The sequence below is a fragment of the Eretmochelys imbricata genome, chromosome 8 (genome assembly GCF_965152235.1).
Source record: "Eretmochelys imbricata isolate rEreImb1 chromosome 8, rEreImb1.hap1, whole genome shotgun sequence".
Classification (NCBI taxonomy): Eukaryota; Metazoa; Chordata; order Testudines; family Cheloniidae; genus Eretmochelys; species Eretmochelys imbricata.
The window spans coordinates 3,778,081-3,792,874 of record NC_135579.1 but is presented as its reverse complement, the minus strand read 5'-3'; the positions used below and the strand labels follow the sequence as shown (position 1 = coordinate 3,792,874).

At 41.7% G+C, this 14,794-nt stretch overlaps 1 protein-coding gene across 1 annotated transcript in view; it reads left to right on the top strand.

Annotated features, from left to right (window-relative positions):
• SGCD (sarcoglycan delta) overlaps nt 1-14,794 on the top strand; it is a 203,764-nt gene that overhangs the window by 71,132 nt on the left and 117,838 nt on the right. The window lies entirely within an intron of this gene.

Here is a 14,794-nt window from a genome sequence, read left to right as displayed (position 1 = left end):
ATCATCTTTTAGTTCTGAGTTTGTACAGCACCTAGTACAATTGGTCCATGACTAGAAATCTTAGGTGCTACATTAATACAAATAATAAACAATGACAGTATGTTATAGATGATTATAAGCCCATCAGAAGAAGGCATTATTAATGTTTATTAGCCACAGTAACAATCGACCCCTCGAACGCACTCTGTAACGATTGAGTGCTATTCAAACATCTATTAAGCATTTATTCCCCCTTTATAAGCTATGATCACTTTGATATAAGTATGACTGGTTGGACTTTAATCAACTTTTGTTCCCTTCTGTATTAAGCCCATTGCTTTTTAGGAGATATTTGTTATTAGCAGCCATTGTTACAGTTAATCAAAGCATAGTGCAGCTGTTATGCCTTGAAAAGTTGGTCTTTGAATACACAGGTAGGCACTCAGAGAATCAATGCATATGTAAAATGGGTGCAAATCTCTATGTACAAATTTTCTTAAAAAATGTAAGCATAAGGGCTATTCCACTCCCACAACTTTAGGCAACTAATATAGCATAATGCCCTAATGTAAGAATTGCTTGGTTCATGCAAACGAGTTACTAAGTCACCCTAAAGATGATTAAAAATCTGGTGCTACATCACTTCTGAAAATGGGATTTAGTTGCCTAAATTGCTTAAGCCTTGCAATGCTGAAAACAACAAGATGTCATACCTTTAAAAATCTTGGCCAAACTGCTTCTAGACAATAAGATTAGGAGAAAGATCCTTCTTAAAAAACCAAAGATGGGGAAATCCACCCAGTCATTGTCTTTATCTGACCTTCTGGAGGATCCGAACTAAAGAAATGTATAAACAAGCAACAGTGTAGGATCTCAGTAAGGAGATTTGAGGGGTTAAGCTCACACGGTGTGTATACTCATTATTATTATCAATCATTGAATTGTGGTGGCACTTAGAGACCCCAACCCTGTTATGATAGGCACCGTACAAGCATATAACAAAGGGAAAGTCCCTGTCCCAAAGAGCCCACAGTCTTAGGTAGTCTGAGAAAATATTTGGGGTCCAGCCAAGACATAAAATCGCCCCACAACCCTCTGCATCCACCATTCTGACTTTTCACCAGTTTACATCCCCCTCCCAAACGCTATTGGTTTTGGTTTTTCATTTTCTTTCCTGAACTCCCATCTCCCCACACTCCAACCCACTCATCTCACTTGGGGACAAGTCCAGTGGAGATATTTCCCTGGACTTCAACCAGCTTCTGATCAGGCCCCGTCGCTCGCTCGCTCACCCAGAGATATGCTGCTGGTCTAAGTGACATACAGTTCCTTACAAATAAGAAGGACCATCTGTGCTTGGAATTTCTATTTTGCTCCGAAGATAAAGTGAGATTTAAAATGACCTGACTTCAGATCTTTTTACTACTGGAGCTGAAATAATTTGATCACCATTTAAGGAAATAATGAGTAAAGAAAAAAGGACTTAAAAACTGCTTCTAGATGGAGAGCAATAATATTCCTCGCTTTCTGTAGATTGGGTCCAATTACACAATGCATGCTCACATCAACCAGTAAGATCTCACACGAGTAGTTCTACTCAGTTCATTATATTTAAGGAAGTTCTCTGACCCCCTGAGTAACACCATATTTATGCACAACATGGTTAACATGAACTGGTTTCAGAAATTCACACTGTGTGCTTGTCAGAATTTTGCTTATTTTCTTTAGAAATTCCGAAGATCACAAAAGATACCACAGGATTCTGCCAATAACACTGTATAATTCACAGCATTATGTGCCACTGATGGGGCTAATCCTAACTCTGAATTGCTTTGTCATTAAGAATAGAATAGGTATAATTAATGTAACGCTTGTAACCCAGACCAGTATCACAGAAAGATAGTATCCAAGAGTAATGTACATTATAAAATGCACATGACCTGAAGGCAAATCCAATGGCGTATCACAATTACTGGAATCCAGAAAATACTAAGTATTTCTTTAGATTTCATAAGTGATGTGAATTTACTGCCGGTGATTGAGGTTACATACAGCTGATAAATAAACCTGCATATTGTAAATCACTGAGTTAATTCCAGATACTGTACTGCTGGAGGGGATGCTTGCTGAAGAAGGGGGAAATGGCCCAAACCCCCAATAAAGTGGATTTTTGTGATGAGGTGATGCACAGAGATGTGCTCTTTTAGGGGCAGAATTAGTTTAAAAAAAGAAAAACAAAACAAAATGTCTCTCTCCAGCTACCACTTTCCAGAAGTGAGTGAGAAAAGGAGTGATGCACAGCCCTGGCCTATTTCCCACCCCCCACTCACCCCCCCATTCCTCAGACGTTCTTTTTAAACCCTGGATTTGTGCTGGAAATGGCCCACCTTGATTATCATACACATTGTAAGGAGAGATTTAGATAAGCTATTACCAGCAGGAGAGTGGGGTGGGGGGAGAGAAAACCTTTTGTAGTGGTAAACACCCATTTTTTCATGGTTTGTGTGTATAAAAACTTCTGTATTTTCCACAGTATGCATCCGATGAAGTGAGCTGTAGCTCACGAAAGCTTATGCTCAAATAAATTGGTTAGTCTCTAAGGTGCCACAAGTACTCCTTTTCTTTCTTAGTAGGAACTAAATCCTTCTGTACATTTTTGCATTTGGTTCTTGTATGTTTCATATAACAGCCTGATTTTCATGCATGTAATATTGCACTCCTGACTGTCAGCAGTGTGTGTCAGCTTCCTAGAACTCAGTAAGCACCCTGGGTATAAATAAGCTGAAATTAAAAATAGCATAGAGATGGCTTGCTGATATGAAAAGATGTGACTCTTTGCCTTCCTTTTTCTCAGAAAATAAACAGCAGGAAAAATTCCTCATCTCATGACTTACATTTGCTTCACAGTTCTAGGACGTGTAAACTACCATGATAATATTGGAAATTATGTTAGGAGGCAGCACCTAGCACTTTGGGTCTGGACTCTGGCTTTTGATGACTATTCATGGACCTATTTCCTTGCTGTGTAATTTATCCCTATTTATAACTCCGACCAAATACTGTTTAGAGCGCGCTTTAATAAAGGCACAGAAAACAAGCATTATACAGATTTTAAAGATGCAAAGCAAAGTGTAAGCAAATAATAATAATACCTCACTCTTGTCTAGCGCTGTTCATCTAAGACCTCAAAGCGCTCTGCAAAAGCAGTCAGTGTCATTATCCCCATTTTACAGGTGGGGAAACTGAGGCATGACTAATTGAAGGGACTTGCCCAAGGTCACCCAGTAGCAGGGCTGGGAATACAACCCAGATGTCCTGAATACCAGTCCAGTGCTCTATCCACTCGATCACATGTCTGAAAGTTATCGATTTCTTCCTTTATTCCACACAAGCGGGAATCCCAGAGTTTCCCAGCTGTAGCGTTATAAGAGAGGAAGGACGATGCAGTGATTATGGCACTAACTTCAGTCTTGGTTTCAAGTTCCTGTTCTGCCACAGATTTCCTGTATGACTTTTTGGGGAAATCACTTAGCCTCTTTATACGAAATCACTGAAGTTTCCGCATCTAATGTGTCAATACTCAAGGGTCTCATCTCATTTCATTTAACTCCCACTAACTAGACTCCTTAGTTTGGTTCCTTACTGAACTGGGGGCCAGGTCCTGTCGCTCCATTGAAATCAAATCAGTGGAGCGACACCAACTTACGCCAGCTAAGGATCTGGTCTGTTACTCCACCTACCACAAATAGTGACAGTGGACCCCAAATATATATAATATACTTTTCCTGTTTCAGTAATTCTTTGTTGGCTTTTGTAAATAAAGAAATAGAAATCAATTGACTCTTTGGGACAGTCTCTTACAACTCCCTCATTTCTATGCTCTCCCCAGAGCCTTCCTGCTAACAATGTCCTATACACACTACAGATAGCTGTGGGGGACAGTTTAAATTATTTTTCGGTATACTCTGATAGTGAAAGAGCAAAACTGTATATTTTTCTTGACACAAACAGTTATAAAGATTCTGTGGTGGTTCCTTAACCAAGAAGGCAGCTTCTTAATCAAGGAACTAAGGTTGCTTCTCAACACAGGGAATCTGATCTTTTAAGGCAAGTTCCTTCCTACCGATCACTCACAAATAAACTGTTAATTCTACCCAGTAAGGCTTATTGAACAGGGTGGGGCCTATTAAATTAATAAAATAAATGAATCAATCACTGAAATGATTGTGGTGGAACAATTTTTATAGTGGGGGTGCTGAGAGCCATTGAACTCAGGATCTTGACGATCACAGCCTATTCTAATTAAATAATTTTCCGCACGATCGGAAACATATCCAGATACCTGCATTCATGTTTCTTGTAGCATCATCGAGACTTGGTGCATAGAAGATATTGAACAAGAGTGGACCAGGACCCGTTACGCAGTCCTGCTTAATACTATTAGTGTTAGAGAATGGGTCAGACAGAACACCATCTATGCAGGCTCGTTTGAGCATTCCATCATGAAATAGCCTCAGAATGTTGTCCAGGCTTACCCAATAATAGTCCAAGCCTAGGTTTGCTGACAATGTCAAATGCTTTAGCCAGGTCAGTACAGACAGTGTAGAGATTCTGTTGCTGTTCTCTACATATCTTCTACATCTGACAGGCTACGAACATCAGGTCTGGCATTCCTCGTGTTGGTCTAAAACCACATTGTGATTCCGGTAGCAGGTAGTTAGCAATGTTGTGTAGCAGACAATCAGAGAGTACTCTGGTCAGAACCTTTCTGGAGATGGAGAGTAACAAGATATCATGATAGTTACCACGATTGGATTTTTCGCCTTTCCTCTTGTATATGGTGACAACGGTGGTGTCTTTGAAGTCTTGCATTCCATCTTCAGTACTCCATATATTGAGAAATAGTCCGTGCAGTCACCTTAGCTGGATCTCACCTCCATACTTGAATATTTCTGTAGGAATGCCATCAGATCCAGGAGCCCTGCAGTTCATGGCACTGATTGTGGTGCTGACTTCGTCAAGGGTTGGGGCTACATCCATGTTGTCATTACATGTTGGCTGATCAACTGCTCGTATTAGTCTCTCATCTGTGATGTTGGATGGTGTTGTCAAATGTGGGCGCCACCTCTGAAGGACTTTTCCTCTGCCAGTGGTCAGTGTTAGGCCGTCCTCACTTTTCAAAGGCACTGTAGTGGTATGTGTAGGACAATATACATCTTTCAAAGCAGCATAGAAGTCCTTGGTCTCATGACAGTTGGTGTAGCCCTGGATTTCATCTGCCTTGGCATTCTACCATTGATCCTGAATATGTCTAAGCTTTGATTGGATGTCATGACACAAATTCCTGTATGTTATAACTATGCCTACAGGAATATGGGAGACAAGAATTTGATGATGCATCTCATGTTTTTATTGAGTAGCTAATGAATTCCTGCCTCATTCTTGTCAAACCAATCTTGATTATGTCATTTTGCTGTACCCAAGGAGGTGAGAGCAGTTTGATATACAGTGTCACAAAGAGTCGCCCACTCGCTGTTCACGTGAGCACCAGTAGCCAAGCCAGCAGGGTCAGACAAAGCTGCGGTAATAGTGCTTCCCTGGCTTCATCTTGTAATCACTTCCTGGTGAACTGTCTGGTTGGTTTAGATGGCGACTTGCGACGCGCTGGCCAAATTACTGACAACAGTTTGGGGTGGATCATGCGGTGGTTCATCCAGCAGTTTGCCCTGTGCATAGCTTACAGAGATCTGTATATCCTGTAGATCTTGCCGCTGGTTGATGATGTCGTCGATAAGATACCATTGTTTGGATCTTGGGTGCATCCTTTTTGTCTGGTGGGCAGAAAAAGGTATTTATGATTGCTAATTACTACCACCCCTTAAGTAGGAGAGTTCCATTGCTATTCTCTTTCCCAGTCCCATGCTGTCTGATGGCAGGCTGCCAGATTACCACATTATTTCCAACCCCTACATTAAAGTCCTCCATGATAATCATGATGATAATAATAATGATATATCTGACGCCGATGAGGACACGAAGAGTTTGTCTAAGTCACTGTAGAACTTTCCTTTCTCATCATCGGCATTTGTCATGGTAGGAGCATAAGCACCGATGATTGTTAACATATTGGTTGTGTTTCAGTGGCAACCATAGAACCATTACTTGTGTCTTTGGGTAGACTTTCAAGCTCGGAAGCAATGGAGTTACTAATGGCGAAACCAACTCCCAGTTGTTTTGGCTCTGAGGAGGGATGACCTCACCAGAAGAACATGGACCCTGCAGCAATCTCTGTGAGTTGCCCTTCATCAGGGAGTCTAGTTTCACTGAGTGCAGGAGTGTCAATCTTATACTTGTCCAGTTTTCTTGCAACAAGTGCTGTGCCTCTCTCAGGTCAGCTGGTGGTAGGGTTGCTACATAAAGTCTTCACATTTCACAAAGCTAACTGGTGTGGTTAGCCTGTTATATGCAGATCTCCAACTCTGACTGCCAGAGTCACCACGCCTTTTGCTTCGCCACTTGCCCATCACTGTGAGACTTTCTTCCATCATCAGAACACACTCATGAGTGGGTGGGTGAGATTCTGTGGCCTGCGTTGTGCAGGAGGTTGGACTAGATGATCGTAATGGTCCCTTCTGACCTTAGTATCTTTGAATCTATGAATTGTTTTAGTGTGATGGCTTATGTCGCTCCATCCGTGCTGTCTCGCCTGTTCATCTGTGCTCCAGGGATCTGCATTCACAAGACGACTGGCAGGGGTTAGGGTGCAGTCTGTGCCTGCATCCACTTGCAACACCATTGCAGAGTGTAATGCTCTTGACTGCCATAGAAACCATTGAGGTCTTCACTGTCAACTCAGTAGCTGGGGGGCATGGATTAGTGAGTGTCAGGGCATTTCCACGCACTAGTTGGCCTGTTCACACACTTCTGGGGCCCCATGCTGCTCCGAGATCCCTTGCAGAATTTGCTTGGGTACACAAGGACATAGTTAGTGGTTGGAACACTCAGGAGGTACTGCAAGGAGCTTGCCCGGGGAAAGGCTATGTACCATCAGGGAGGACTTATGCACCCTCCTTTTTACTTAAATGAGGCTAGCTGGTGGCCAGTGATGCTGGTAGTAGGACCACTACATTGATCACTGACACTAGACATTACACACAGACTGTGCGACTAACCATACTGTGGAACTAACTGACCATTAATTGCTCAGGTAGGTAGGCAGATTTTCCCTCAAAAAACCCGATTATTTGGCTTCTTATTACAAACACGCACGCACTATTGACAGCCCATGTTTTGTGGCTACAGTAAAAATCCATTTATGGTGATGTTTCAGTAGAATTAAAGTTCCAAGTGGTTTCAGGGTGTCACAGTGGGCAAACTACAGTTCCAACCCTCTGCTTACAGTGAAGTTGTTCTGTAAAAAAAAAAATGAGAGAGAAGAAAAAAGTCCACTATATGAGGATTGTACTGTATTCCTTTCATTTCATATTCCTTGAGCTTGTAGCAGCATGCCCTAGAAAAGGTCACAGCTTCCTGGGGGACATCTCCTATCCAGATTGGTGATGTGAAGGGGGCACTGCCCTAGCACACATTAGAAAACTACCGTGTATCATATGTCACAGTTGTTTCATTTTTACTCACAAGAGGTCTAGGGCCTAGAACAGCAGGCAAGTACAAGGTCAGGACTGCCATGTTTTCGCAAAGCTACTTGTGTTGGGGAGTGGGAGCCAGGGGAGTTTTACGCCATATCTTCTAGCGCTGTGCCTATCTTCAGTTCGTGTACAGAGCCCTGCGGCATGAGAAATGCTAACGGTCCGATCTAACTGATGGAAAGGCTCCCATTGATTTCAAAGGCAGTTGGATCAAACCACAGATGCATCCACAGAAAGAAAGAAAGAGGTTCATGATTTAAAACAATATGGGCTAAATTTATCACTGGCATTAAACTCTTGACTCCCGAGGAGTCACGCCCGGAATGAGTTTGGCCCAATATATTCATATTTTTTAAAAATTGTGTTTACTCTTTCCTTCACTCCATGATTGGCAGTGATTGTAATTCCCGATTCTAAGAACATAATATATCAAATTTGTCTTTGAGGCGCCTAGTGCATTAGGGGCAAATTTGTGTGCTCGTCGTTTTGTTATTAAACTGCTGCACAGTGAGCACAGTGCACGTTCCTGCTAGTAATAGAATATTTTCCCCTCAGAGAGGGGAATTTCTGTCGGTTGGGAATTTCTCCCTTCTAATTAGCATGAGCACGGTAATCAATCAGACTAAAAAGTTGGAGAATTCAAGGGACGTGTTTGGAATTAATGTTGAAGTTAAGAGTATGAAACCTCAATATCAGCTGTTGGAGAAAAAAAGCAGAAAAACGCTTAAGAGAAAATGGATCATTTTATAATGCTTTGGTGGCAAAATGTTCCATAGCAGGGAATTGGGATGCATGAATGACAAATTTTGAACTATTTGCTACAGTATTAGTGGAAAGGAAGTTATTACCCTAGAGAGAAATTCTGCATAGGTTTTCTGTTGTAGTAACAATGTTTGAATTCGTAATCAGTTTTCCAGTATGTCAACTAATCCTTTTTACTGTAAAAACTTGCACTCAAATTGGGCAGCATATTTGATAGAAGTTATGGTTTTGCTATACAGTACATCACAGCCCTGTGATCTCTCTAGGGATCCGTTTTTAAAAGACACACATTATGCTGAGAATAGCTCTAGTATGACGCAGTGTATTTCTGAACGGATTGTTCTTCAAGCACTGGGAGAGTGATTTATTTCAAAATGATTCTGGTGTTAATTTGGGAACTTTTTAATTGCTTTTGTCAATGGTAAGTTAATTGAAAAAGTAACTTGAAAGTACATTTGGTATTTTTCTTCTCTTTGCTTAAGGAATTTTTTCAAATTCCTTCCATTCTAACTCCCAAATATTCCCATTGACTTTAATGGAATTGGATAAGACCCTAAACTGACCATTCAAATCAGTGGTATTCTTTGTTGAATTCAATAAGAATACAATCAGCTCCTAAAACAGCACACTGGGGATAGCCACCAAGGAAACATGGGTTTGATCAAAATCCGTTGGGAGTTCACCTCAATGTTTGGAGGAAGGAGATTTGGGCCTGGTCTAGGTGGGGATCAGAGTTTGGTTTAGAGCAGCCTGAGTAAACCCAAATCACTGAGGGACTGATGAGCTTGGGTTTAAGTGAAAAGCCAGGAGCTGCAGAACCCAGTTGTTTTGTATTGCAATCCACTACCTTAAACCACAAGACCAGCCTTTCTCTTCTTACAGTCTGCTGCCTTATTTTCTACACACTTCTGAACTTCTACAGCAAATGGGGCCAGGGTCTTACAAACAGCAGGAGTTCGCCACTGTAAAATGTTTCTGAGCTTTTTGTAAATGTAATTTTAATTGCACATACAGAATCACAGGGTGGATTGATTTAAATCAAAGTGGTTTAAATCACCAATGTTAAATAATTGATTTTAATCTTGTTTTCCATTTGTTCTTTTTAGTTATTTTCCTAAAAAAAGGTTAATTTCCAATGGTTGGTAACTATTAAAACATGTTAATTTGCAACCAAATATAGCCTTTACACTAAATTTGATACATCTTTTTGCTAAGGATAGACCATAGCTATACATATTTATTTAAGTAATTATATATTCTTAATTATCAAATTTTGTACAATGTTAGAAAATGGTGACTAACCCATTTCCTGTTTACTCAATATTATTTTACTCGGGGTTAGTGTCAAGCTGCATTTGAACAGAAATTGGAATTCAATTAAATGTTCAAAAGAGCATTTTAAAATGGATTTTTAGTAGTTAAATAAAATTACCTTAAATGTGCTGGATATATAAGAAAAAGGAAAGTAAATGTATCAAAACTTAGGCACTTAGGAGCCAAAATCCCATTGACAGCTAGTGGGATTTAGGCTCCTAAGTGTCTAAACCACTTTTGAAAATGAGATATAGGCTCACAAATACCTAGAATTAGTATGTCTCTTCCTCTTCCATCTTGTTTTTTATTCATAGATTGGAAGAAGAAAACACTTTTTCTTGCCTTTTTAACTTCCAGTCAGTTTTCTGCTTTGAATGAGAAGTAGTCAATGGGTTGCCATAAAACTAGACCAAAACAAGCATGATTGGTCCAAAAACCTGAAAAACCCACACAAAAAAAGCAAGGGGCTGGGTTTGCATCAGCTAAACTGAAACCAAAAGTAATTAAGGCAAAAGCATTTCTGCACAACAGAAACTGAAAATGCTTACATATGGAAAAGGCAGAAAATAATATTGGTACTTGTTAACTGCAGTACATGACATTGTGACATATTCATAAAGCTTGATCTGATAAGCATTGATCTGATAAGTTAAAGATGTTTTCCTCCTGATTCTGTGTATAATTTTAAAAGCCTCGCCCTTTAAATCATTGAGATTTGTGGAGGGCTCATTGATGCTGCATTCTTTATTTATTTAAATCATTTTAATAGATTGTAGTATGTTTAGGGGACTTAACACAAGTCATAGTTTCAAATTTAATTTTAAACAGGTTTACTTTTACAAAGAAAAATGTATTTAAGTTTTAAAAACCTGATTTAAATAACAGTAATATACTTTTTTAAAAAATCATCAACTTTTCTCTACCTTTCAATATTAGCAGTTTCCCTTTCACACAATACTCTTTGGTTAACTAGCAGCCACCTTAAGTCCATTGCATCATCCTAATAACTTCATAGCATATACAGCTTCAACAGTAGCCTGTATGGGTTATTTTTGGGTGGGTAAGTGGATAACTAACACAGCTGGTGCTCGCTCGTTAATTCAGTTCTTCCTGTGTCTGATTGCCTCAGCTGCTGTCAACAGCTTATGGAGAAAAGCCTTCTGTGAGTCAGTTTCTGCCATTTGCGTGTTAGTGTTGCAGTTATGGTTCATAAGAACGGCCATACTGGGTCAGACCAAAGGTCCATCTAGCCCAGTGTCCTGTCTTCCGACAGTGGCCAATGCCAGGTGCCCCAGAGGGAATGAACAGAACAGGGAATCATCAAGTGATCCATCCCCTGTCGCCCATTCATAGCTTCTGGCAAACAGAGGCTAGGGACACCATCCTTGCCCATCCTGGCTAATAACCATTGATGTATGGTATTGTTTTACGCCGTTGATTTGGTGCTAGCATTCTGGACGTGTCATGTCTGAATCTCCCTCTTCCCCCAAACATGGACTATTTCTCTCCTCACAGTCAGGTTAAGTATTTTGGAAACCTTCCTGCCCTTCCCTGCTTTCGCCCACAAGGTGTCACCCTATCCTACACCACATTAATCACCATTAATTAGAAGTTCTACCTTTTTATCTGTAATACATCTGAATCGGAAACCCAAGGACAGTGAACAGAAGGGATATCTCTCTTTCTTCACAGTGTTCAGTCTGTCCTGGCATTTAAAACCACAGTGCATGCCCTGACTTTTCAAGGCTCAACGACTATTATTTGTTGTTTGTGGGAGCTTCTGATTAACCCAAAATATAACTGATAAAACGTGCACCACCCCTTATTCTAACATGCACCGAGCTATTCAACTGCATCACCTTTGTGTTAAGATCATACTACTTCAAAGGAGCTTTATATGATATTGTCAGTTCAGATGGCACCTGCCAGAGTCTTTAGCCACTATATTGCGCTCGCTTGACGTGCATTTGCAATTCCCAGTGCACGTGTCTGCAAGTTGAGGATTTGCACATGCTCATAATTATAAACTCACAATTCTGATGTGTGGTTATTCACCTTTCTTGAATATGTACACTTCTGAAGATTTGGGTCCAAACCATATGTCCCTATCTGCTTATGGAGGTTGGAAATGATGGGCTGTTTGACTTGTCTCTGATTGGCAGAGAGATACAACAGCCTTAGAAATACCATAGGTTAGGTTAGATTAAGTTGAATCACAGTAAAGCAAAGTAGATAGTGAAACTGTTCCTAATCACAGGGTCCAATCTGTCTCCACATTTGAAACCAAATTAAAGAAATAATTGGTTGCCATTGCTTCAGTTGTCTTCAAAAATTTCAGTGTAACCCTTCTGGCCATCAGAGTTGGCAGCAACAAGGGCCGGGTTCAATATCTAGGGGATCCATTCCAATAATACAATGCAAACCAGCTCGAGCCCCCACCCAGTGACCTGGGACAAATATATACCACCTCCGCTGGGCGCCTCCAAGAGGCAATGCTTCCCCTCTCGCAAGCACATAGTCTGAGTGTAGCAAAAAGCCTTTTAATAACAGTGAGAAACAATGTGGCATTATGTTGGGGAAACACCAGCAACAGGATTCATAACACAACCCATGAGCAAAAAAAAACCCACCCCAAGCAAATTGGGGCATGCCCCTTTCCCTTTCGTTCTTGAGTCCAGCAACCCCAAATCACCCGAAGTCCCAAAAGTCTCTGTCCCTGGTCAGGGCAGCCCCAGAGTTCGAAAGTTTATCTGCGGAGCTTTACCTCCCTACCTGGGTGGAGATGGGACAGGGGTAAGAGGTACCTTACATGATCTGAAGCTGACCGCCCCACAGCTCCATAGGCCTTCGCTCTGCTCCGCCCCGCCAGCCGCCCCACGAACTCCTTCGCTCAGCTCCGCTCCGCGGCCCACAAGCAGCTCCCGCCGGCCCACGAACTGCTCCACCAGCCGGTCCACAAACTGCTCCGCGTCCCACCAGCAGCTCCCGCCGTCCTACGAACTGGTCCACCAGCCTGTCCACAAGGCACTCCAGCCGTCCCGCAAACTGTTCCACAATATATCTTCAGGCTCCCCCACTACTTAACACAACACTCAGTGATTTCAACTCTTAGTCAGTTCAGCTCTTTGGTGAATTCAGCTTGTAGTAGGGGAGCCTCAGTGCTGGTGCCCTATTAGCCCAAAGTGAATTCAGCTCAGCAGCCTGTAACTAGACTTCTAATGAAATCAAAATTAGCTCTGATATTCCACAGTGGAGAGAGGAGGAAGTACAATTAGCATGTAAGGCCCTCACCAAGGGGCCCATGCCACCAAGTATTAATACTTGTCCCCAGCCTCTCTCAATTCACAGAGTTTTGAAACCCATGACCCTTGCCTAGCGAGTGCTACTTAGTTGATGGTGAGTCCCTCCATCATAACAAAAGGCCAAGTACAGTTCCAAGCACAGTTCCCATAATCAGAGTAATAACAATTTATTCTTCCTGCCCCAATAACAGAGACACTGGGGATCCCACAGCAGCCAAAGTGACCATTTGGGCAGCTCTGGCCTCATTCTAGGCGGGGTGGGTGTGCCTATGCAAATGAGATCGGCCCCTGAAGTTCTTTTCCACAACTTGCCATACCTCACCACCAGATGTCAGGGTGGAGCTCATCTTGACACTGCTTACATCAGTATATGGCAATTTATTGCAAAGCATCCTGCAGTTCATCTGTGATGAACACTGTATATGTGCATTTTGTATTAGTTAAAACAAAGCAGCTGGATATGACACCGCTCTAGCATTTAAAGGAGTCAGTTGTTTTTTATTGGACTTTGTTGTTGAGTCTCGTTTTCTTTAATGAGCACTTAAAAAGCTACTCTAGTCTGGGCATTGGATGTAGGTATGCAGGCCAAAACAAAGCTGAGTGACCAGAACTCAGCTGTACTCAAAAGAAAAAGACCATATGTACGCGGATCCATAAGACCAGTCTGACTATGATATTCGTGCTGGCTTAGCTCCTCTCTAAACTGCACCTGGTCACCAAAGACAAGTCCAGAACTGGCTAGCTCTGAAAATAAGGTGCCACCTAGATCAATCAAAGAGGAAGAAGCAATCACAGAGACTTCTGCTTATTTTGGAAATGCCTGTGTTTTAGGCCCCTCAATTTAAACATCTATAATTTAACAGGAACTGGGACACTGGATGCTGCTTAAGCCCTCTTGATCCCAAGGCTGAAATCCCACTGCAGATAGGTAGCCAGATACTTGCACTGCGTTTGATTCTGCAATTACATGAGGGTAATGGGGGCAGGCAGTTAGAGCAAGAAGAGGATTAGATACCAGGTAGAGCAGCTGATTTTGGAGGCTTTAAATCTAAAATCTTAGATACAGGGGGAGCACAGGAATTCTCCAATGAAAAACCTGTTCTGCATTAACTTATTTGTAAACTTTGGTTTTATTGAGCTGTATAATAACTGTACATATCCGCAAGCAATGCAGAACAACAGCGATCGATAATGTAAGCAATGATAATCAGATGTTACAGCAGTCTGACATGAACACAGTTCTCCAAAGATAATTCTGTCCCACAAGACATTACCCAGCTTAACTTCAGCTCATTCCCGTGAAAAACTAAAGCCGCTTTCCCATGCAGAGGAAAACCTTGTAGACAGTTTTGCTCCTGAAAGCTGACCAAGAGGAGCAGACGATGGTGAAAGGCAGCCCGCCCCCTTTTCAGGAAGGGCTTGTAGGAGGTCAACACTGTCTGAAAAGTGTATGAGGCTGGCTGAGGAGGGGCATGGACAAGGCAGACATGCATGTGTGGAAACCCCGGGACAGTAGTGGAAGCACAGAGGAGGCTTGCTTAATTAATTAATTAATTAATTTGCAAAGTTCTTTTGGATGCTTGCATGAAGAGCTTCATGTAATAATAATACCTACTGCTTCTATAGCACTTTTCATGAATAGATTCCGAAGCACTTTACAAAAGCAGTATGTATCATTATCCCCAGTCTACAGACGGGGAAACTGAGGTACAAAGATATGCCCAAATTACCCAGCATTCCAGTGGCAGGCTGGGAATAGAACCTGGGTCCCCTGAGCCCCAATCCTGT